Source organism: Dreissena polymorpha, chromosome 7 (assembly GCF_020536995.1).
Source record: "Dreissena polymorpha isolate Duluth1 chromosome 7, UMN_Dpol_1.0, whole genome shotgun sequence".
NCBI classification, from domain to species: domain Eukaryota; kingdom Metazoa; phylum Mollusca; class Bivalvia; order Myida; family Dreissenidae; genus Dreissena; species Dreissena polymorpha.
The window spans coordinates 66,069,924-66,097,156 of NC_068361.1; the positions used below are offsets into that span (position 1 = coordinate 66,069,924).

The 27,233-nt window shown below is 35.8% G+C and overlaps 1 protein-coding gene and 1 long non-coding RNA gene across 2 annotated transcripts in view; one reads left to right on the forward strand and one right to left on the reverse strand.

The window, feature by feature from the left end:
• Positions 1-10,698, reverse strand: part of LOC127837287 (uncharacterized) — a 25,900-nt gene extending 15,202 nt beyond the window's left edge. Inside the window, exons 1-3 of the long non-coding RNA XR_008029216.1 lie at positions 10,395-10,698; positions 10,143-10,230; positions 9,791-9,978 (exon numbers count right to left, since the gene is read on the reverse strand). This is a non-coding gene — a long non-coding RNA (uncharacterized LOC127837287). The remainder of the gene's footprint in view (positions 1-9,790; positions 9,979-10,142; positions 10,231-10,394) is intronic.
• LOC127837282 (sulfate transporter-like) overlaps positions 1-27,233 on the forward strand; it is a 385,236-nt gene that overhangs the window by 23,632 nt on the left and 334,371 nt on the right. The gene's annotated exons all lie outside the window — the stretch shown is intronic.

The following is a 27,233-nucleotide window of genomic DNA, read 5'->3' on the forward strand; positions in this document are numbered from 1 at the left end:
CTGCTACTGATAGTGCTACTGCTACTGCCACTGCTACTGCCACTGCTACTGCCACTGCTACTGCCACTGCCACTGCCGCTGCCACTGCCGCTGCTGCTGTTGCTTCTGATAGTGCTACTGCTACTGCTGCTGCTGCTGCTTCTGCTGCTGTTGCTGCTGCTACTGTTACTGCTACTGATACGGCTACTGCTAGTGCTACTTCTACTGCTACTGCTAGTGCTACTGCTGCTGCTGCTGCTGCTGCTACTGCTACTGCTACTGCTACTGATTCTGCTACTGCTACTGCTGCTACTGCTGCTGCTGCTGCTACTGCTACTATTGATAATAATTCTCCTTCTACTTCTCTTTCTAATATTGCTAGCGATGCTTCATAATTTATTTTTAAATGTATCATTTTGTTAAAACAGGAAAGAACTGTTTTATATATTTTCTTAAAGGGATCTTTTCACGCTTTGGTAAATTTACAAAATTGAAAAAAGTTGATTCAGATTCGTAAGTTTTCGTTTTAGTTATGATATTTGTGAGGAAACATTAATACTGAACATTAACCATGCTCTAATATAGCCATTATATGCATCTTTTGACGATTTTAAAACCTAAAAATTATACAGCGTTGCAACGCGAAACGATTGAATAATTTGGAGAGTTCTGTTTTTGTCGTTAAATTTTGTGAAACTACGAAGATTGCTTATATAAGGTATAAAATACGTCGAGAATGTGTACTCGGCGGAATAGCTCAGTAGGCATAAGCGTTTATACTACAGGACTCTGCCAGGACTCCAGGGGTCACTGGTTCGAACCCTGCTCCGGGCAATGTACATTTCCTTTTTTTTTTTTTTCTTGATTTTTTTACTGGAGCTTTTATGATCCAATGTTTACATTTATCAATATAAAGCATTTAATGAATAAGTTAAAAAAAATGCCAAAATCTGTGAAAAGGCCCCTTTAAAGGTGTAAAGAATCTAAACTTTTCTGCGATTTAAGTTTTATTTAACTGGATTAGTATAGGCCACATAACAGACGCTATTGTACTGATTTGTACTAAACAACATTTTGTCATAATCAACAGTTTTAACATGCCGCAGTTTCCTTGGAAGTTGACCTTTGATTGGAGTTATGTATAAAACATTAACAAGGTATTTGTTGACAGTTTGTCCTGTCACGATTATATATTAGTTGAGCCAAACGTGTGATAAAGATCCCTTTTGGGGTGGCGATAAATACTATTTATATTGTTCAACAGTGGGAGACTGAGAAAACGTATGTTACAATTAATTTGTCTACTTTGCCTGCTTCTTCTTTATATATTTTTCTTGCTAATCGTTTAAGTTTAGTTTTAGTTAAGTAGGTATATCAATTTACATTTTTTGATAGATATTTATTTGGATAGTAATGGTATGTTTTATTTGACTTGACATCATTGAACCGGTTTATTCATTGATAAGATCGGGATCTCCACAGGTGTTTAATCTCGATTGTTAGGTGGGGAGAAGGGTCCGAATGATAATGTTGTCGTCGGCTTACGAATCACATTTCACAAGTTTTAGACAAATATGCATACGTTATAAACCTAATTTAAGTATTACATAGATAATAACTTATCTTTATTTTGATGAACTACGTTTAAGGTATAAAACTATAATTATCTATGTGTTGTGTGCCGCATACATACCATCTTGCTTTTTTAAATTTGATCACAACGGTCCGAAGTCATAAACATTCATTATGCATGGTTGCTAAAGCACAGTGTATACTAACTAACCTATGTTTATTGTTGTTTGCTAGGGTTATTATTATTATGTTTTATTTTTTTTATTTTTTTTTTTGGGGGGGGGGGGGGTGGGAGGGCTTTTATAGAAGATTTCAACTAGTCCTTCAATTAACGAAAAAAAAATATTGGTATAGGAAATATAAAAGAGTAATAGACAGCTTCATTCATGCTGTTCTATTATGGTGTTTTAACGCATATAATTATGTATGGTTGATGAAGCACATTGTATGCTACCGATGTTTATTGTTGTTTGATGATGATGTTAAGTTGGTGTTGCTGTTGTTGTTAATGATGATGATGAGGAGGAGGAGGAAGAAGAAGAAGAAGAAGAAGAAGAAGAAGAAGAAGAAGATGATGATGATGATGATGATGATGGTGGTGGTGGTGGTAGTAGTGACGACGACGACGATGATGATGATTTTGATTATGATAATGAGATTTGAATTAAATTAATGCGCAAAGATTTTTCTTTTTAGCGGCCAAATGCAGATATCTGCGCTCGGCCGCTGTAAGGGTTATGTAATATTTGCAATCTACATAGGAGTCAATAGCAGATACCAAGCACCATATGCTTATGAGAAACAAAAGCAAAATATTGGCAATCGCTGAAATCTCGAATATGACTTACTCATTTTATTAAATGAAAACCGGTAACTATTTTAAACGGTTATTATATTGCAACAACTTAGCGGTGTTTATCCAAAAGACCATTGTTATAATTACAGGGACGTCAATAGGCCAAACTATTCAGGAAATATGATTTGAGTCGTCAAGGATAGATTTTGAGATCAATGTACGTCCGATGAGATTTAAAGGGAGTTTGAGGCGTAGGGACAGATTCGTTCGAGTACGCGATCATTTGAGAACAAATTATGTTGAAGCTTTATCGGAATTCCGGAAATTTGCGATCGGTACCGATTTTTTCTGGTTCTTTTTTATTGATTCTGATAAGTTAGCGGCCGGCACGGACATGAATATTAACTGACGAAAACCTCTTCGCTACTTTCCGAAAATCTTCGACATGTTGCAAATATCCGTAATATTCCGCATTGTACTCACCAGAAATTGCAACTAGAAAGACTACAATAAATCAGTTAGCTACGGCTCGGGCGGGGATTTACCTTTTATCCCTGTAAGGGACCTAATGCCCCAGACTACCGGCTATTTTTTCCGGAATTCGAACTTGATACACTTGATATCCCTGAATTAAATATTTATATCCGCACTTTTGATCTCTAGAGTGCTGACTGTTAGTATTGTATTTGACTGGAATGACTGTCGATTATGTGTTTTTAAGATTAAAACAAGCTTACGAAGAACTTTGTGTTTGCTTTTTTTGTACGCTTTCTTTTTAAAAATGTATTGTCCGCCACGGACGCAACAATTGACCAAATGTACCAGATTGTGGTCTCTTTGAAGTGCTATGTTTTTACTGCCGTGATATCTTTAACAAACTACACATTATTGATCGTGGACGTTTTGTACTCTTATTGAATTTGTTTCCCCAAAATATGCTCTTCTATTAGTAGATGTTTAGGTGACGATGTTCTAATTATAGATCTTACACGGCCAAGAAACACTAGATAGGTCTTTGCAAAGAGAGCTGTTGGATATCGTGAATGCGTTCAATGTGGCCTGTTTATTTCAGAAAGCTATGTGCAATGTTTTATGGGGATTTCTATCAAATTGTCAATTGCAAAATTTGATTTAATTCATTCGGATCTACAAGCGGGAAACTTCTTCATTAAAGTTCAATGGGCTTTTAAGAAGTTCGTTGAAAGGCCAAATTTGACGTTAAACAGCAACGCCGAAAAAATTGCTACTCAGTCTTATTTATCACTTTTTTTGTAAGATTTACCAGTAGACGTTCTTCAGTGAAATTAAGCAAACACACAGTGCCGACAAATATGGAAGGGTATTTAGGTAAAAATTACATCCTTCTTTGTGACTGTGTCATGATTCTTGATGGTACTTTCAATTAATATGTAGACACCTTTTCATGCTTGATGACACTTACATCTTGCCTGATGTCCAATGTCTATTTACATTCTGCTTAATGGTATCATGCATGTGTACAGATGCAACATTCTTGTTCGTTAATTGCATGCTGCATATGTGTATGTTGGTTTGTGCAGAGAGACTTGTGCAATAGGCGCAGTGCATAATGAAATCAAATATTAATGCGTTTAATAAATTAACGCGATGGTAAGATGTGAGTTTCACCCAAGCACAAAGCAACATACTATCATGCATGATACAATGATGTCAATTGACAGTCATTCCGAAATGCTACGGAGGACTACGGAAATTTACGGCGTATAACGGAAATTTTATGTTATAGGAGAAGTTGCGCACCTTTGTAAGATATTTGCTACTGAACCGAAATTAACCGCGTGTTTGTAGACTTAACTTTTTTTTGGTTAATGACTAACCATATTTTTTGTACAGTAATTTACCTTCAATAACCAAAGAAAGTCTATGGATATATTTCAATATATGCTACTAATGCATGTATGCAGAGCTCCAGATAAGACGCTTAAAGTCGTAAAAAATTGAATTAAATTTAGTAAAAAAGTAGACTTAAATTCTGTGCGTACGGTTACACATTGGAAAAATAAAATAAGAATTCAAAATGTGTGATCATGCGTAAAACTCAATATCAATGCATATAATGTAAACATTTTATCAATGAGTTCCCACTCGTCTAGGCCCTCATTACAATTATGAAATCAACAGCACTTTAACGTTATTATGAATAACAGACCATCTTTACAACAGTCGAAAAGCCGAACGTTTTCCATTATCTGGTCCTTTTATCGCAAAAAGTCTGCTGTAAACCGGCAATTGTCATTAGCTCTTCTTAGACTATAAACCTAAATGCGGATGTGCCAAAAATTATATTTACATGAAAAAAAAGAATTAATAATAGACTTTAAGGCTGGATTATTATAGAGTGTAAACCAAGATTTTGCTGAAAAAGTTATCTGGAACTTTGCATGTATGTTGAGAGGAAATCGATTACATAATTTCAAATTTACTAGAGTACTTTTATATTGCACCACATAAAATGCTTTAAAACTATAATATTGAAGTGCACATATAAACTTTATTATAGATGGGTAGGTATTTCGTGTCAATCTCTTTCACATATGAAAGAGCTGTTGGTCATGCTGCTTTAAGTACATATAGATGCATGACACAATTTAGATTAAGCAAAATAAAACACTAGGTATTTGCCAAGAGTCAAATATATACGAGCAGTAAGAGCGTAATCGTGCACAGCGATACTTACTCTTGTAGAATTGAAACTCTTATTGCTTTCTTTCGAAATAATTTCATGTGTCCGATCTAATATGCAATATGCCCGGTGTTTTTTTTGCGGATTAATGTTCCGTTTTAGATCCATAATTAACGAATGCCTCAATATTTTCAAAAATTAACACCGGAATAATGTTCACCGACATTTTTTCATACAGATTGGATATAAATATTATAGAGCTTAACAAAAAATACATTAAGCCCTGTTCTCCCGGCACACGTGCTGGACACACAGGTGGTTAGCGTGTGGCTATGATAATAATTAGTGAAAACATCTTTTTGAATGATAAATAATCATATTAAAACGAAAAATCAAATTTTCTAGTAAAAAAAAAAATCACTACCGTTTTATATATAACAAGGTATCCAACTCGAAATCATCCGAAAACGGGGTGCATCGTTTTGAGCAGCCATTACTAAATTAATTTTGCAGCGATTTTCATGACCCGGTCTTATTCAACGCAGAAATGAATTTCCTTTTAGGAAATGTATATATATTGTTATATTTCTACACATGCTGGGTCAAATTTTAAGAAATAAAGCTATACATAATTCGCTTGACCCAGTTGTTATCGATCAGACCGTATTTATGAATGAAATCTCCAGTTGTAAGGACACAACTCCGCATTGGAGCAATGAAATCACCCTTGTGTTTAAAATGTCAGTTGGTTGAAATGTATGTAAACAAAGGTTTGAAAATGCGCTGGACAGTTAGTTTTGATGCATAATTCTACGGCAAGCACGGTAAGAATGTTTTTTTTTCATACGTTTTATTGAATTATGGTATCGAGGTTCGTGAACTTTGCAGGGAAAATGCCCATTTCCCCGTGAAGATTTCAGTCATGAATACTGTCTGATCGATCACAGCTGGGTCACGCGAGTTGTGTATCGTGTTATTTTTTAAAAGTTGACCCAGTATTTGTAAAAATATTGCAAGACATATACATTTCCAGAAAGGAAATTTATTTCTGCGTTGAATAAGACCAAGATCGTGAAAATCGCTGCAAAATTGATGAAGTAATGGCTGTTTAAAACGATGCATCCCGTTTTCGGATGATTTCGAGTTGGATACCTTGTTGAATATATATTTAACTTATTTTTTTAAGAAAAGTTGATTTTTCGTTATAATATGATTACTTATCATTCCAAAATATGTTTTCACTAACTAGTATTATAGCCACACGCTAACCACCTGTAGCTGGACACTTTTAAAAAACACTATACAAATTCAAGTACTTATGCATTTAATTGATTGTAAACAATGACGGTTGAAATCCGTGCGTGGGAATTTTTCTGGTAACCAAGAGCGACGTCAACGTTCATGACAAACCTGTTTATATGACATTTATTTATTGATTTTTTCCAACTTGATTGAAAATTATGTTTTATGATATTTTAATACATGTAGATGAAGTAGTTGTTTTCTCAACGAGGAGTACAATAGTTGTACAGTACTAGACACGAGTACTTGTAACTTTCAGGTTTCTCTGTATACCACAGACATTATATAGTCATAAAATAATAAATATGTGTTTATAGAAATTGTAATTATAGCATGGTAAACAGACTAGAGAAATCTGAAAGTTTCACGCACAGGTCTGTGGCAATGGGGGTTTGGGCTACTTTATAAATATGAGGTCGATATGCAATGCACATCGGTAGATTACGTCTACTGTAATTATTTGGACTAGGGAAGGGCCACAATTCCAACACATCAGCCCCGTTATGTTCTGAATAAAATGCATGTATAATTTCTTGAGTGCCAATTGCATCTTACAAATATCAAAAACATTCACGGCAGTCAATTCATTGTGTAAACTTACTGGTCTTCATGGCAATAATGAACGTATTTAGTTTAATGGAGATTATATAACGAAGGGAACTAATTCAGCTTATTCAGTTTACTAGTCAAAATGATTCGGATGTTTTCGCTTTTTTTTCCGAAAAGTAATTTATTCAACATACGGAAAATAAACGCGCGCCACCTGATGTCATAATTTAGTAACTTGCATTCTGCTTACTGCCTGTTGCTAACTGCCGTTGTTAATGACGCTTAGTGGCAAAACCGATTATGACTGGTTTCAGGAATAATGAACACACAAACATTGGATAGTCACCAAGCATGTTGAAACAATCATCAAGTATAACCGATAGAGAACAAGCATGTTGGAACTGTCATGAAGCATGTTAGAATAAACATCACGCACAATGTAAATATTATTCATGAATGATGTAATGTTGCAGCAATCATCAAGTATAAACGAATAGACAACAAGCATGTTGGAATTGTCATAAAGCAAATTAGAATAAGCATCGGTCATAATGTAAATATTCACCACGAATGATGTAACTTTTACCTAAATATCCTTCCATAGACATGTGTTGTTACTAAAATAGACATAGAGATTTGAGCATTGGGAGTGACCTAATCATACTGTGCTTTAGCAGTATTACGGAATACCGTTAGTGCCATCGTGGTTACACATTACAATCCAGAGGGCGAGAACGCGAGAACGCGATAGTACGATGGCGACAATGTGACAATACGATGATGACAGGGTGACAATACGATGGCGACAATGCGATAGTACGATGGCGACAATGCGAGAACGCGATAATACGATGACGACAATCAGACAGTGCGATGACGACAGTGCGACAATACGATGGCGACAGTGAGATAGTACGATGGCGACAATACTACAGTTCTATAGTGCGATAATACGATGACGACAGTGCGAAAATACGATGACGACAGTGCGACAATACGATGGCGATAGCCGACAGTGCGATAGTACGATGGTGCCAATGCGATAACGCGATAGTATGATGGCGGCAATTCGAAAATGAGATGGCGACAGTGCGACAATACGATGGCGACAATGCGATAGAACGATGGCGACATTGCGATGATACCACGGCGACAGTACGATATGACTATCGCATTGTCGCCCCCGTACTATCGCACTGCCGCCATTGTATTGTCGCACTGTCGCATTGTCGTCATCGTACTAGCGCGTTTTCGCAATCGTACGAACGCATTGTCGCCATCGTATTGTCGCACTGTCGTCATCGTACTTTCGCGTTCTCGCATTCTCGCCCTCTGGATTTTAATGAGTAACCACGGTGGCCCTAACGGTATTTTGTACAGTAAAGTGCGTAAAATCTGGTTTGGAATAACAATTTTTATGCCGAAAACCCGACTTTGTTTTATAAGTAGTAGTCTAAATATACAATGAGTTTTCCGAGCATTAAATAAACATATTAAAATAAAATTCATGTTCGTATCAGTTGAAGTTCTTGTTAATAGTAGAAGCAAAAAACACAATAAAACGCTGATTGGGCTTACTAATTTGAGGCAAGAAAAAACACATCGCGCTATTATATATAACATATAACGCGCATCCGCAAAGTTCGAGCGCCCGTCTCGGTGCCGTCGTTTCCGGTGAAAGTTTCGCACAGGAGCTACCGAGTTAGGATATGAGACCACGAATCATGGCTTGACTTTATATATCAGTCAGCGTAGTACCTGACCAGACTGCGCGGTTGGACAAGCTAGGATGGACCAACTTCGGCCGCATATGACATAAGACCCATTTTCGCATGACGCGGGTCATCTGACCTTTATAATGTGTATATAGCTTTGAATGGAATTTGCACATAGTTTTTGGCATGGACTTATTGTTATGTTAATGTGTTGCACGCTTTCAAAAGCAGAGGGCATATATAAGATCAATTATACTACGGAGTTCATTTTCTGTTGCAAAATGAAATGCAATAAAGATTGTTACTCAGCGGTGTGTACAGTATGACAGCGTTGTCTGTCTGCGATGCATTTATACTGGTTCTAAGCTGGCATACTCACCAATTGGACTCAACCATCTGCTCGAACAAGAAATGATAAGTTCTACTAGCATAAACCTTTAATTGTAACTCATTTTAAAAATATTCATGTTATTTATATTATTCAATTTATTATTCAAAATTATAATTATTATTTCCTTTATTGTTGTTTTTCGCATTAAGAAACTTATTCGGCTTACGAAACTGAAAAATCCCATTGGAAAAAAATCCCATGGGAGAAAAAATCCCATGGGATTTAAAAATCCCATGGGATTTAAAAATCCCATGGGATTTTTTTTTTTTTTAAACACGACTAAACGCATTAAAATATCGTAGTTGTTCATCATTTCATAAAATATGATGTTTCTGAAAGTTTCATGAATAAATCTCTCAAAATAAGAAAAAAATCCCATGGGATTTTTTTCTCCCATTTTAAAATGGGATTTTTTTATTACTAAATATTTTTATATATAATTGGCATAAAACCAATATACAGTCCTTAAATAACGTTAAAATACTTGCAAACGCAAATAAAACACGTTTTTTAAAATGTTCAAAATCCCATGGGATTTTTCTCCCATTTGCAAATTATGGGAGAAAAAAAATCCCATGGGAGAAAAAATCCCATGGGAAAATCGAAAATCCCATGGGAAAATGCAAAAATCCCATGGGAACCCCAACTTTGCTTATAAATTTCATAGTGAAGAAAACGCGTTTTTTGAGTGAAAATAACCAATTATTAATCAACGATAAGACTTTTATCGCATACTATGTCTCAAAGTAGCAAATCTTTAAGAAAAAGGGTACTTAAGTTTGCGAAATTTCGGTTTCGCAAAGTTTTTCCGGTGGCCGTTTTACCCTGTTTGCAAGTCCCAATCACTTTCTCAACAATGTTCCTCTTCTTGATTCGTCTTCGTCGCTGTCAGCAAGTACACCTGAAACATAAAAGCATGCACAAAACATCCCATATAACAACTATTTTGTACTTACCATATGAGTGCTTTTCTGTTCAGGTCAGCTTGAAAACCCATCACTGCCATCAGCATCTGAAAAATAGTACATCACAAACAAACAAACAAACATAACATATCATAAAAACAGTTTAACACAACAGATATGAGAGCTCTCGCAACCACGTCTGTTCTGTTCGACTGTCCAAAAGCAAGTGACAGTACTTCAATTCACTAACATTGAGAAATTCTAAACTTACCTTCAAGGCTTGTTGAGTAGCTCCAAAAACAAGACTGCTTGGCTCCACTGTTCACTCCAACTGTCATATCATCACTGGATAAGCACTCCTGAAATGTATTGAAACAAAACATGCATAGAACAAACATTCAGTCAAAAGTACTTACCTTTCACTTTGTCACTGCCCTGTGCTCAACTCGAGTCAGCATGACATCTCTGCTTGAAAGTCTGAAACATATAAAAACATGCAATGCAAACAAACATAGTTACTTACCTTCTAGCATATTGTTGGAGCTCCAGAAAACACGACTGTTCACTTCAGCTGCCAGACTTAAACTGCCAGCACACATCTGAAAATCTGAACAAAGCATTCATGTTCCATACTGTACTAGCCGTATGATTTTGAGTTACTGACATACTTATCATCCAAAAAAAGAGTACATGAAAATCTAGCAAAAAATAGGTTTTCATCTGTTCACGAGTTATACTCTGAAAGAAACCATGATGATGACAAAACTCACTTTATCTCTTCTTTTGTCAAAACACAAGTGTTCATTGTGAAATTTAACAAACTTACCTTTTCGTTCCCCAGCTCTGTTCAAATCATGTCAGGTTTTCATCTCATGTCAAATCTGAAACGAACTAAATCAAAACATGCATAGTATACAATCATTGATAAAATTTCGAAACATTTGTATGCTTCATAGATCTGTGTATTTTCACTTTACAGATCACGGACAGCTGGCGACCACAAAAGCGAAAACAATTTTGTACTACTCAAACATTGCTGTATTAAGCTCGCACTCATGAACACCAACCGACAGAGTTGTTATAGACTTATAATCCCTAAAACTGTACAATAAGAATCAAAAGCAGTTTTCAGTCATAATCTTTTATTGAATTCTATACATATGCACTACAATCTACAGTACTCACCACAGCACCCTGAAATGAAATAGAAATGTTACAGCATGCAAATACAATTTAAGCAATATCATATCATTTATCTACTATGTTTGCAAATTTTTTTCAATCATATGTTCGTTTCCCCAAAGTAGCTCATATTCTGTTCCACCATCATACACCATCATCGCTAATCACAACATATCGACACTATATCAGTACTGAGTAATTTCTACCCAACGCATTACACTTCTATACAAGTAAACCTGTACAAAACGAATCGAAATCAGTTTTCATTCATCATGATTTATTGAAACAAATTTATACTACAATACTCACCACAGCCCCCTGAAATGAAATAGAAATGTTACAGCATGCAAATACAATTTAATCAATATCATGCATATCAACAAAAGCGATTCAATACATTGTCGTTTAATATTTTTGCAACATTTTTCCATCATATGTTCGCTTCCTCAAAATAGCTCAATGAATATTCTGTTCCACCATCATCCACTATTATCGCTCATCACAACATATCGACACTGTATCAGCACTGAGTAATTTCTACCCAACACATTACAACCATCATACATCATCACGCAACTTGTAAACAGTAAAACGAAAAAAATTTGTACTCACGTTTTTTGTAGACAGCAGCTCGATGAACACGTCCGCACAGCTCGACATCTGAACCTCAACTGACAGTCAATCGCTTGACACCACAACATAAATTTAATTATTCACAACAGTCAGGGCTTAAAAAAACACGTCCGATCAGTCCGATGTCAAAACTTAAAGTGAAGTCAAGTCGTTCAAAAAAATTCGTTGTCAGTCAGTACTAAACGTTCAAAAGTTATCATCGCATGAGAGCATGATTTCATTTCACAACGCAAGTAAAAGTCAAGCCGTCATCTCATGACAATACCCTAACACTGCAGTCCACCAGTAATTCCATAACCCGAGTACCAAGTCGCTATTCTATAACGCGAAGTCAATTTAACTCTCAAAGTACAAGTCAGTTAAACTCAAAACTTTTCATCAATAGTCAGAGCTCACGAAAGTACGTCCGTCTTTGTCAAAGTCTTTCATTGAACTAAGATTAAGTCAATGTAAAAAAAGAGCGCATAAAAAACACGTCCGTAACGGTCAATTTCAAAGTCGCAACTGAGCGTTCTTTGCCAGCCCAGTTCAATTTATACTGAGTACGACGTCGAGAGCTTCGAAAAACACGTCCGAACCCTTCAACGATCAAACGAAGAATGACAAAAAAGCACATTGAAAATGTTTATACTTCATGATTTAAGTTACAATTGAATGTGTATTTGATGAGAAATCAAAAAATCATACTTACCATGCAAAAATCATACAAATATTGACTTTGTGATGATATTTTTTCATGACCATACAAGCCGAAATATTCACACTCACAGCTTGAATGGGCATAAAAATTGATAAGCATGAGTCCGTACAATCCATCCAGTATTTCCTTCGATTTATAGCAAATCCAGGGTCTTCTAGTCTCAAATCTTGTTATGAGGCGTACCCAACGCAGATTTTTTGAGTAAATGTAAAAACTAGAAAATGCGTGTATATAAAAACAACTAGTCAAACATAGATTTACTAACCTATCATTCTGAAATAATCCTAGATCATATCAAATATGTGAGTAATCCATCAAAATATTTATTACTGAACATTTAACATCAGCACAAAATATTCCCGTATACCCATTTAGTTTTCTACATAGCCTGAACAATTCAATATTTATTTTCAATTCCGAGAACTCAAATGTTTTCATGACGTTCGACTGACGAAAGCAGCTCGATATGATTTCGCACTAACTTTATTAAAGAGCAACTATCGCGCTGTGATTTTTTCAACTGTGTTTTGTGATTAGTACTAGTACAACGAAGATACAGAAAATAAATATCAAACCACATATATCAAAATGTTCAGCACACTGGCGCCTACACAATGATATACAAATAGTATGGTCATGTGTACAATTGTTCTTGAAAATTTGAAATATCGAGAAAATTTGCGTTAAAATCAAAATTTCATAACTCGCGCGTTCGATTTTGTATACACAAATAGTATCAGTATGAGCGCATCGAAATTTCGGTTCATCTGGTGAAAATTTTATGGAATTTGGACAACTGGTTCTATAGATATTGCACTTAAACCACTGTCAAAGAAACACAATTTTCTATCGTCGATATGTAAACACCCCTTTAAGTTGAAAGATGAGTTTCATTGAAATGACGTCGTCGATTTGCACTGACAACGAAGGGTCAAAATTACGATTCATGAAATGTGTGTTTGTTTTTATATGGTTTTCTGCCCGTATTATTGCAGCATTTCACAGAAGTATCAAGTATATTATACCAAAATGCACAGAAACGAATTCCCTATCGAATGGTAGTAATTGTTTTATACTTGTCTTAAATTGGAATTTTTTTTCTTGTCAGCGAAGTGATTTTCATGCGAAAAACTAAGAATTTCTACCAAGTGCGAATATGTTAGCAAAAAATGATCCCCACAAAACTTGTTGCTATTATCGTGTTTCATATTAATGCGAAAATGTTATGTTGATCGGTCAAATGGTTGGGAAGAAACGCGAAGTTAAACTTTGTACGAAATCACTGTTCTATTCGCAGAGAGTTTTCGACGTTAAGTCAAAATGTAAAGTTAAAGACAGAAATGCGTTTAGTACGAAATCGTTATCGAACTGTATTTTTGTTGTGTTTAGACATACGATTAAGTGGAATACATCAAAATGCGTGGAATCGAATTTCCTACAAGCTAGTACCAAAATAACGATAAATGCTCTTTACACAAAAAAGTTTTCTTGTTAGCGAATTTTGCAAAATTGAATATCTGACACAATGAGTCGTGTGAGAACAATATAGGCGAGACAAAAATTGTAGCTATCATAGGATTACATATTGTGGTGAAAATTTCATCTGAATATCATGAGGCGTTCTCGAAAGAATTGAGTTAAACCGATGTAACTGAAACTTTTCCCTCGCTTGTTTACATGCATAGAAATGCAATGACGTTGTAAAAAATCTAAAGTTAAAGACAGAAATGCGTTTAGTACAAAATCGTTATATCGCTGTATTTTTTGTGTGTTTAGACATACGATTAAGTGGAATACATCAAAATGCGTGGAATCGAATTTCCTACAAGCTAGTACCAAAATAACGATACATGCTCTTTACACAAAAAAGTTTTCTTGTTAGCGAATTTTGCAAAATTGAATATCTGACACAATGAGTCGTGTAAGAACAATATAGGCGAAACAAAAATTGTAGCTATCATATGATGCAATACTGTGGTGAAAATTTCATCTAAATATCATGAGACGTTTTCGAAAGATTTGAGTTAAACCGATGCATGTTAAACTCTTTTCCCTCGCTTGTTTACATTGATACTAGAAATGCAATGACGTTGTAAAAAATCTAAAGTTAAAGACAGAAATGCGTTTTGTACGAAATCGTTATCGGACTGTTTTATTGTTGTGTTATGATATATAGTTAAGTGTTATACATCAAAATGCGTGGAATTGAATTTCCTACAAGCTAGTACCAAAATAACGATAAATGCTCTTTACACAAAAATGTTTTCTTGTTAGCGAATTTTGCCAAGTTGAATATCTGACACAATGAGTCGTGTAAGAACAATATAGGCGAAACAAAAATTGTAGCTATCATATGATGCAATACTGTGGTGAAAATTTCATCTAAATATCATGAGACGTTTTCGAAAGATTTGAGTTAAACCGATGCATGTTAAACTCTTTTCCCTCGCTTGTTTACATGCATAGAAATGCAATGACGTTGTAAAAATCTTAAGTTAGACAGAAATGCGTTTTGTACGAAATCGTTATCGGACTGTTTTATTGTTGTTTTATGATATATAGTTAAGTGTTATACATCAAAATGCGTGGAATTGAATTTCCAACAGAATCATACCAAACTAAAGATGAATGCTCTTAACGCAAAAAAGTTTTCTTGTTAGCGAGTTTTGCAAAGTAAAATATCTGACACAATGAGTCATGTGAGAACAATATAGGCGAGACAAAAATTGTAGCTACCATAGGATTACATATTATGGTGAAAATTTCATCTAAATATCAAGAGACGCTATCGAGCAAATTGAGTTAAACCGATGTAACTTAACATCTTGTTTCGTTTGTTTACATGGATAAAAGACGACGTTGTAAAAATCTAAAGTTAAAGACAGAAATGCGTTTAGTACGAAATCGTTATTGCACTGTATTGTTTGTGTGTTTAGACAGACGTTTAAGTGTAATACATCAAAATGCGTGGAATAGAATTTCCTACAAAATCATACCAAAATGAAGATAAATGCTCTTAACACGAAAAAGTTTTCTTCTTAGCGAATTTTGCAAAATTGAATATCTGACACAATGAGTCGTGTGAGAACAATATAGGCGAGACAAAAATTGTAGCTATCATATGATAGAATATTGTGGTGAACATTTCATCTGGATATTATGAGTGGTTTCAAAGAAAATTGACTTAAACCTCATTGTAAGATATTGCACCCAAGCCAAGGTTGTTTACATGGATAGAAATGACGTTCGATCTACAGTACATGTTTCGTGCTTTAAAAAGTGAATTCGTGATTATAGGCAAAATGGTTTTCGGCTAGTCTTGATCAAGCGATACAATAAACATACACGCATATCATATCAAAATATTCGGAATGAAATTTTCTATAAGATGATATCAGTTTTGTTTCAAAAAGCGATAGGATGAAAAAGTTTTCTTGTTGCGAACGTTTTCAACGTGATTTTTATCTCATAAGCATGTATGTTGGAACAAAAATTACAATAGAAAAGTTGTAGCTAACAATTAGCTGGGCATTGTACTTTAAATTTGATAGTGATGACTTGAACAGTTCCGAAGAAATTTGACTTAAACCTCGGTGTACGATATTTACCCAAGGTTGTTTACATGAAGCGAAATGACGTACTACATGTAATGAATTTTTGCGCGATGCGATTTAAAGAAAAATATCAATGTTGCGTTTAACTTTCTACTTGTTCAATCGAAATGATTCACATACATACAAAGTGTTATACACCAAATTCTTCAGAAAACAATTCCCTATTCAGCGGTACATATTTTGATTATGAAAACGAAAAGGCAAAAAAGTTTTCTTCATACACAAGATTTCGGACAGATATTTTACATAGAGGCATATATTTCAGAACAAACCAATCAGTACTTATTTGTAGCATATAGCCATCTGTTTAATGTACTGAAAATTTCATATTGATATCTGGAGTGGTTTCGTAAAAAATCGACTTAAACGTCGTTGTACGATATTGCACCAAGGTTGTTTACATGAAGCGAAATTACGTAGATCTACTGCACGTCATGAATTCTTGAAAGTGCGTTGTAGAAAAACAATATCAGAGTTGAGTTCAGTTTTCTGCTGATAAATCGGCGTTTCAATGTGTGATTATTTAATCCACACAAAAACTTCATATTCAACGTTACACATTTTGAACAATGTATCGCAAAACGAAAAGGCAAAAAAGATTTCTTCATAACGGCTTTATTTTCGATCAAAAACTAGTATGTTTGTCAAAAAAGCATCAACAAAAGAATAAAACGTTCGGAATAATCGATGTAAGGCTCTCTAAGTTGAATATCATAGTCAAAATTTGATCCCAATATCTGCAGTGGTTTTTGATAAATTTACATTTAAACTTTCTCGCAAATACTCATCTATCTGTGTACTTTACTGTGAAATGACGTTCGATATTATTTGCACTTGATGACCTCGCTGTACTGGGTGTAATTTCTCATGCGTTGATGAAGTATTGGATTGGAAAAAAAGTTGTACTAGCGAGATATTGTGATTTGAAAAATACTCCACTGCACTGTTGCGTTGAAATTTGATCATAGTACATTTCGCAAAAATATTCATACAAGTTCATATCAAATAACAGCTGTTAGGTATTAACTCATTTTTCACACACACAATTTTGTTTTGTCGAGATGAAGAATTGCGAATGAGCAAAATGCTAAGTAAACGTATATGGCTGGAATTTTCACAAGTGCATAAGCTTTGTCGAAACTTGTGAAACGTATCGAGTACTTGAGTTAAATATTCTCTGCGTACTTTTGTTGTAACATTCGATGTTTTGTATTCGAGTAGTATCAGGGCAACATTTGGTATATGAATAACGAAATCGGGTCGCCTGTTCTGAATTGTTAATTCGTGCTTAATGTACAATTTACAGTCGTCGCGTAATGTGGGAAATGTCTTTCTGAGGTACTGACCCAACTCGCTAACGTACGTTTTATCAAAATCCCTCAGACATGCAACTTTGTTCAGCGTTTTTCTTAAGTACGAGTGTCTATATCTGCCACGCGTTAGAAATTTGCTATTCATCTTTATCAAGGACTTTGGTATGTAAGCGCTATGCTTTGTCTATATACTGAAAACGCACCAGCCCGTTGGGTATATAAAGCGACACGGACAGCTATTGTCATCATTCTTGATTTGAGACTCCAAGAGAGAACATTGACTCGAAATCATGCCGAAATACGCAAACCGACTGCCAAAGTTCGAGGACACAGACGCTGCTAGTGGTAGTAGCGAAACGACTGGCAAGGGCAAGCGACATGCTACAAAGCCATACACTCGACCAGAACAATCGGCGTCAATTGATCTAAAGTCGTTCGGCTATCAACTGAACAGACTTGGAAGTCAGGTTACCGCGTTCGTTAACAGCAGCGACTTCGCTATGTCCAAAGAAGGTCGCGATGTCTGCAAAAAAATGGCATCGTGTCTACAGAGGGCTTCCTCTTATCAGAGAGAAGCGAGTGAACATTTGGTTGATGACCAAGAGCGCTATTTCAATGCAGAGTGGTCCAAACGCGAGAAAGCGCTTAAAGAGCAACATGAATGCGAAAGCGAAAGAATAATATCGCAGCTTCAATTCGAGAAGGAACAGGCTTTGATTTCGCAAAGAGGAGAACTTCAACTCGAGAAGGAAGAAGCTATTCGAGCGTTGAAAACGTGTACCATATGTTACGATGGCGAAAAAAACTGTACCTTGACGAAATGTTCGCATACTTTTTGCGAAGACTGCTGTCTGATGTTATTCGGGCAAACGTGCCCTATGTGCCGGATTGAGGTTACAGGATGGATGAAAATCCATTGGACTGATTAGATATGTATTGACTTTGTGCATATGCTTGTTTGTTGGTGATCATCGTAAAATAAAACGTTGAAATGCATTTCATGTGTTGGTCGTTGTTTAAGCAGTATAGATATAGTTTGATTCTACAGTAAAATAACGTTGCGCTCACAAACAACTTCATATCGAATAACGATGGATTAAAGTACTTGATCAGACAGTTTTCGACATAATGCTCGCTTGTAACAAATGCAATGACAACAGAAGTTTGATTTCAGAAATAAGTGGTTTTTACATCATTAGCTGACTTTCGAGTCTTATCACATAACTGAACATATCGTGATTTAACAATTTCAAGTTTATTCAAACCTTAATCATATGATTTATTTTCATAGAACCTAAATTGTGAAACAACTGAAAAGTATATTGTATGACAACATTGAGTCTTAATTGCAAGCAACACCAGCCAATGCCAAATCATGATGTAACAACCACAAAAAATCACAATTGTGATTATCTTGAAACTAAATATGAATTTATGACATCTTTCAATATCAACATTTTTCGCAATATGCAGCAAACTAAAGAAACAATAACAAACCTAAAACGTCTTCTATAAAAGCCAGTCTTTTTATTAAAACTCAATCATTCACTCTTGAGTAAGCAAAGCGAAATGGTGTCAAAACAACTTGCTGATGTTGGTTTTTGTTTGGATGATGAAAGTCATGCGTTATATCTCAACCCAAGTGAGCTTGACAAAACTTGTCAAAATGTGCACTCTCTTCTACAAATGACAGACGAAGAAGCTGGCAATCAGTTTAAATCGCGAGAAGACGAAGAAGCTGCGGATTTTTTGGCGCAGCTTGTACATAACAATTCCAACGACTCGTCAGGTTTGACTAGTAAAAAGGATTCGAATAAACGCAAAGCTATTGCCAATAATAACGGCCAAACTGTCAAAAAACCTAAAGGTTCGCGAACGTCAAAACAAGACCCAATGTCAACTGGAAACAAGCAGACTGACTTCGTAGAGCAGTATTTCATAAAACAAGAGAGACTAAAATCGTTGCACGGTAAAGCTCAGATACGAATCAACAATCTTAAAAAAGTATTGCTGACGCTAAAATCTGAAGAAAGTGCCATTGAAAATTCAAGCCAAAAATCTTCCCTTGGACATGCGACAGCGCATATTACGAATGTTATCGAAAGCATCTCAAGTGAACTACAGAGCAGTGGCGAAATCGACTCGTGTCGAATATGCAAAAATGAAGACAATCAACCAACAGTTATAAGCAAGACGTGCGGACACGGGTTTTGCTGTATGAAGTGCATAGTTAAGTATTTGGAATACGTCTACAACAAAAATTCTGGGCGACTTATTTGTTTGAAATGCAAACATCAGTACGATGAAAACGCCACATATCAAGTTGGCTCACGCTATGGCATTATTGGTTGATACATAGTATGAATAAATCATATTAAACATCTAATATGTGTTTTGTTTTACATGCTTGAAATGAATGTTTTATGCTTACACGACTTCAGGCTCATATTGGCCTTAAAAAAAATAGCGGAATGAAAACTCAGATGAACACACGTTATTGTTCAATATTTTGACCCATAACAATTGTTTACATGACGTTCGTTTGACGAAATTTGCTCGATATGATTCCGCACTATTAAAGCGACTACAGCTCTGTTCTTATTTCAACTGCAGTAAGATCAAAATATCATAACTTGCGCATTCGATTTTGTATGAACAAATAGTATCAGTATGAGCGCATCGAAATTTCGGTTAATCTTGTGAAAATTTTATTGAGTTCGGACAACGGGTTATAGAAATATTGCATTTAAACCACTTACAAATAAACACAATTTTCTATTATCGATATGTTAACGCCGCTTTAGTTGGTAGGATGAACTTAAATAAATATTGAAATGACGTTATGAATTTGCACCAAGAACGAACTGTCAAATGCTTTGCCATATGAAAATACCGAAAACTGCCATTTCACACACGTCAGACACACATATCAACTTTCACAAAAAAACTGCAATGTGGAAACATACATTTTTAAAACATGTTGTACTAGTTAATGCTCTCTATAACCGTTATCCTGTTTCTTTGATAGTGATAGATCAGAAATTAAGATATTGACTAATGCAGCCATTTCACATGTTCATGCCAAAGCCAGGGCTTGAACCTGGATCTTTTCAGCCAGCACATGACTGGAGAAAGCGTTATACATTCTACTACTCTGGCGTTTGAACTGATCAATGCTGGATAGTCACTATGCATAGCAGTCAAAACCTAGCAATCATGATTGTGATCTGATATTCTCTTCAACTACAATACCCTGTTTGACCATGTATATGACATTTGTTCACATACGTTCAAGCAAACATGATATGCCAGTTTTGATTTGAAAACCTCAAGTATCTGTATTATACGTATAGCTAACATATTCTGCAATAAGAAAACAGTTTTACTATCCCAGCCAACACAGTGTTAATACATTTTAGTTGCTTCAATTTGCATTGCATACAAATTAGCTTGGGTAGAGAATGATTATTGTGATCAAATATGTATGTGCAGACCAAAATGCAAAATTTCAAGTGATCATCAAACTGTAAAGTATGATTTGTGTATCAACTTTCACAAATATCTGCAATGTGGAAACATACATTTTGAAAACATGTTGTACTAGTTAATGCTTTCTATAACCATTAATCCTGTGATCAGAACCAAAAATTGACTTGTGTTTGTGCTTGCTAGCTCACACACACTGAAATATGGGTTTGGAATGGCAATCTCTTTTTGCATAAGACCAGTTATGAGAGCCATGCATAAAAATTCTCATGTTCTTATCTATAGATACAAATAAAACAAATCTTAACTAAAAATTGGCTTGTGGTTGTGCTTGCAAGGTCACACACACACTGTAATATGCGCTCGGAATGGCAATCTCTTTTTGTATGAGACCAGTTATGTAAGCCGGGTATCAAAATTATTGTATTCTTAATCATATAGACGACTAAAACAAATCTGCACAAAAAATTGACTTGTGGTTGTGCTTGCTAGCTCAAGCAGACACTGTAATATGCGCTCGGAATGGCAATCTCTTTTTGTACCAGACCAGTTATGTAAGCCGAGTATCAAAATTATTGTATTCTTAATCATATAGACGACTAAAACAAATTTGCACAAAAAATTGACTTGTGGTTGTGCTTGCTAGCTCAAGCAGACACTGTAAATTGCATTCAGTGATTTCTCAAATCATATCAGAGCTAGGACTTGAACCTAGATCTCCTTCTGCAAGAGAAGGCGTTCTTCCTTGAACCACTCTGAGAATATGAACTGAACATCACTTCACACATAACACGCACAATGAGTTTTGTGGCCAGACATAAATGTGCTGACAAAAAACCATGCTTTCAAAATAACCTGTATATACTTTTTTTCTCATCATTTGCATCAGAAATCTTATGAGAGCCATGTATAAAAATTCTCATATTCTTATCCATATGCATGAATAAACCAAATCTGAACCAAAACATGGCTTGTGGTTGTGCTCGCTAGCTCAAGCAAACACTGTATGATGCGCTCAGTGAATCACAGTATCACGGCACAACAAACACACACAATAAGTTTTGTGGACAGACATGAATGTGCTGACAAAAAACCATATTTTTCTAAAAAGCATTTATATACTTTTTTTCTCATCATTTGCATCAGAAATCTTATGAGAGCCATGTATACAAATTCTCATATTCTTATCCATATGCATGAATAAACCAAATCTGAACCAAAACATGGCTTGTGGTTGTGCTCGCTAGCTCAAGCAAACACTGTATGATGCGCTCAGTGAATCACAGTATCACGGCACAACAAACACACACAATAAGTTTTGTGGACAGACATGAATGTGCTGACAAAAAACCATATTTTTCTAAAAAGCATTTATATACTTTTTTTCTCATCATTTGCATCAGAAATCTTATGAGAGCCATGTATACAAATTCTCATATTCTTATCCATATGCATGAATAAACCAAATCTGAACCAAAACATGGCTTGTGGTTGTGCTTGCTAGCTCAAGCAAACACTGTATGATGCGCTCAGTGAATCACAGTATCACGGCACAACAAACACACACAATGAGTTTTGTGGCCAGACATGAATGTGCTGACAGAAAACCATATTTTTCTAAATAGCCTTTATATACTTTTTTCTCAGCATTTGCATCATACCGGTTATGTTGGATGTGTACTAAAATGTTTATCCCATTTGAGTCGGGATACGGTTTCATTCGTATCGCTCTGATATCAGATTATTACAAATATTTGTATATAAGCAAACGAATTACTGTGTTGCTTTGTATTGTACAGCAATGAAACGCAAACGAGAGGATTTAACACTATGGGATGCTGCAAACGTCCACAAACACAAAAGTATGTGGTATTGGTGGGAGTACATTAGAAGGAAAGATCTAATAATCATGAGAAAACTGATTGCGATGTAATTCAATTGTTACAGTCTGCAAGTGTCAAAAAGCAAAAGACACATTCAGATGATTTTTTAACGTCTTTCTCGGTTGGAATTCGTCCTACTAAACATCAAAAACAAGTCCTTAACGAAATGCTTCGCGTTTCAAATTATACGTATAATTGGTGCTTGTGGTTAGTAAACGAAAAAGGTATAAGACCACACCAATTTGAGCTACAGAAAATCGTTTGCAAAACCAATGCAAGTGATGTGGATCCGCAGTATAGGATGGAAAATGATGATTGGTTCTTCAACAACAAAATGACTTCAGTGAAAACAACATCATGTAAAAACTTTTTTACATCTTACAAGTCGGCCAAATCATTAAAGTCGAAACTAAAGCGACCAATGCCTGTATCGAACATTGTTCAAGGTTCATTTTGTGTTCGAAAAGTGTTACTACGACATCTTTCAAACAAAGATGTTTCTACAGATAATACAAACATGCTGAACCGATATATATGTATGATACCGGACAATTTTGAAAAGCGGTCTAAACCTAAAGAAAGATTCCTGAAACTTGCTAAACCGATAACAAAAATACCGCCTATTGATCACGATGTTAAAATTGTCAAGCGTGCTGATGGTATGTTTATCATGAATATTCCCTGTGATCCTAAGTATACAAGGAGAAATGCATCAAACGATACGATAGATAAACGGGTATGTGGAATAGATCCTGGAGGTAGAACGTTTGCTACAGTTTATGACCCCATTGATTGTAGTGTTTTCCAAGTTGGTATTGAAGAAGACAAGCAGTATGTGATTAGTAAACTTCACAATAAAATTTATCATGCCATAAGCATTTGACTAAAGCGCAAAACAAAAAGCAACAACAAGCAGCTAGTGAACGAATTGTATCACTGAAGAAAACACATTTGAAACTAAAAACGTTTGTAGAAGATATTCACCTAAAGCTTTCCTCACATCTCGTCAAAGAATATCAGTACGTTGCACTGGGTAAAATCAATGTAGCGCAACTGGTAAAGACAGACAGACCAAAACCGCTTTCAAAACGAGCCAAAAGGGATTTGCTATCTTGGCAACATTACAGATTTCGCCAAAGGCTAACTCACCGAACCACCAACACCGACTGCATATTGGAGGTTCAAAATGAGGCAAACACTTCGAAGACCTGTGGAGTGTGTGGTGAAAAGGATGACAATCTTGGAAAGAGTGAAACATATTATTGCATTAAGTGCGAATATAACACACACAGAGACGTCAATGGTGCAAGAAACATTTTGCTGAAATCTTTGAGCATGTTTCCGTTTGAAAAGAAACAACAATAACTCTGTAATAATTAGGTCGATCCATCCTTAATTCGAAAGTTGATTGCTTCGAGACTTTGCGTATGCTTAGTTCGGGGCAATTGTCTGCCGAATGAAATGGGTTATGAACCGTTCAATTCGTTTTGTTCTTATTCTTGTAGTAACATATACTTATTCATGCAACTACCAAACGCAAAGTTGAAAAACAAGTACTATTGTGTACACGAATGTTTGATTTCGCTATTGCGTTAGTTATTGATATAACCCAGTGTCGTATGTTTTCTCAAACTATATTATCCAACTCTAATCAAAGCAAATACAAACAACTATTTACAACACGATCATACAAAACCTACTCATGTGTCTATCAATAGTCTTGTTCCTGGACCCACCATTCGCAAAAACTGGCAATTCGGTGAATGTTTATGGTGTTCCAAGAACGCATCGTCTGTAGATTTCCAATGATACAACACAATGCCACAACGAAAACATTTGCAACGGTCGTGTTGTCCCAAGTAGTACACCCCGCAAGAAGCAAGCTGGTATTTGTTTGGTTGTATTTGGGGAGACCAATGCTCAAACGTTTTCAGTCTGTCGATATATTTGTTCATAAACATACTTGTTTCATTCGTGCAAAAAGCGTCGGTATCATCCATGATATGATATGATATTATATTACACATGCAATTGGTTATTTCAACATCTTTATACATTTTTTGTCTCAAAAATACTCTTGGTCAAACGTTACGAGTTTTGTTCTCTTGGCTTTTGAGCTCAACAAAATCCCATTAATGGTTTGAAGTCGTTTTGTGGGATCTTGGTGTGTCCAGCACAAATCATATTTCGGATTGATCAGAATAACCTCAATATCGACATAGTACACAATTTCCGTATCTGTCGCTTTCCAACATTGATCTCGCGTCGAAAATGTAAACTTAGCATCTGGATAGAGATCCGTGATATACATTTCGACTGCTTTATTCCACTGTTCGAGGTTTAAACGTAACATGTGTCGAAAAAAACCTAAATCTTTGAGTTCGACGGCTAGCATTGTTTTGTGTGAAGTGTACTAAGTCAAATTACTGCTATATAACATTTTTCTACAAAACAACAAACACCTGTGAACGTTTTCAACAATTTTATTCAATACTTTGAACATGTACAATTGACAGGCACGCAGCGACAGGTCCAGCATCGGTTTAGTCTGTTAATTTGTCTCTGCGTCATTTTGCCCACGCTGAGAAAGAATGGAGGACGTTTCGCCACCGCAATTTCGGCATCCCAGTCCTCAGTTTTTGGAGTGACGGTTTCTGAAACAGAACAAGCAAAAGTTAGTTACAGCATTCACCGTTTACAATCAAACCTCCAACACTAACATATGAAATTCTTAACAACATACTTTTTATCTCAGACAGCCTAATCTCCATATCCCAGTCCTCAGTTTTTGGAACCCGGAATGTAGTTGCTGGCACAGACATGTTATCGCTTTGAAGGTTAGATCAAGAATGATTTGATCTACCAGTCATGTAGCGCCTTTATTTGCAGCGACTCTTTGACAACCACTAACCCAAAGCTGTTGTTACTTGTTTCAGTATACAGAATATTAGGTTTTTGTTGGCCGTATGTATTCACAAGAAACGAAGTTGTACTTTGATTGCATCAAACGCTCAATTTCCTCACGAAGTGTCGCCGAGTCATCTTGCTGCGAGACCTCAAGAATGCTTCTCATGCGAAATGAGTCAAGTTGTTTGTTCCAAAATCAGTAGTGCATTTGGGTACGAGTGTTTGACCATAACGTTTGATTAGACACGAAGCCAGTTTGTCATGCGTATTCTTTGAAAATGTTAGTACTCCAATCATACTTAAGGCTTGTGTCAAGTAATAGCTCGTAGCTGCCATATCTTTGGTACATGTTCTTGAAAAATAAAGGTGACACTGATGAACCTCATTGCCGTAGTTATCTTCGTAATCGGTTTGTTCGCAAAGCAGAAAATCAAACCCATTGCTGTGTGAATCACTAAACCTGAGCTTCACAAACTGTATGTATTCAGGTTTAGATATATGAATGACAACTTGTTCTAGGTCTGTTTGTGTGAAATCAACAGGCAAACATGTTTCTTTGATAACAATGTAACACGATGAATCGAAACCAAAGTTTTGATTAATGTGTGTAGCTAGCAACTCGGGTTGGTTTGCTTTGATGAGTGTATTCAATTTGCTTTCGCCTTTCCTTTCGATGCAACGAGCCATTTCTGTTATTCAAATTCAACAATTTAGGTTTTTATCATGGAATTTGTAATACGACGACTTGTATAAATACTGCAACAAAACTGAATGTGTCTCATTTACAATCTGACAACAGAAGCGACAACATGTCGGTCCAAACATTGTGCGAAAAATTCATTCGCGAGAAAAGAAAAAATTTCAATGCGAATGGTCACCAAAAGAAGTACATGTTTAGCGTTACATGTCCTTTCACAGATGTCGAGGGACTGCGTTTTACGTCGATAACTAACAGTCCGTATGACTACTTGAACTACAAGCCAACGCTGGACCATGTGTTTCTCGATGAACCGACACTAGCTGCGTTTGAACGATATGTTGACTTGATGTTTTCTGTTGCCGATGAAAAGATTGATATGTGCTACTTCAAAAATATTGAAAACATTAGTACCAGAACATTTCGCAACTCTTAACGAGCGCATAAAGAAGGGTAGATACATGCAGTCGAATCCCACGTTAAACTACAGACTGCCGATATGCATAATACCAGTGTTGGAGTTGCATGGAATCGAGGAGTTCAGCAAAGTTTATTCTGTGAAATCGACTTGTCTTTCTTTGGAAAGGACTCAGATACGATTGAAGCTGAACACCTACTTTCGAGCAGTCATGACATTACTCGATTGTACGGAAAACGATATCGTGAAATATTGGTGAAAAAAGGAGTGCTACCGAGTAAAAACTTTCAGCTTGTCAGTACACAGAAAGAGCTCACAATAGGTCTGAAAATTGTGAGAAGCTGTGGTGAAATATACGAAGCGTTGCAAACTGGCATCGAAATGAGAGAGATGAATGCTAACGTATACTCACTGCAACCAAAATATGGATATCCAAATACAAATTTGTGTCAGGCGTTAGAGGTTTGTTTTGTGATGCATCCTTTGTACAGCAAGCACATCAACAGTCTTCACATTGAAACGGAGAGAT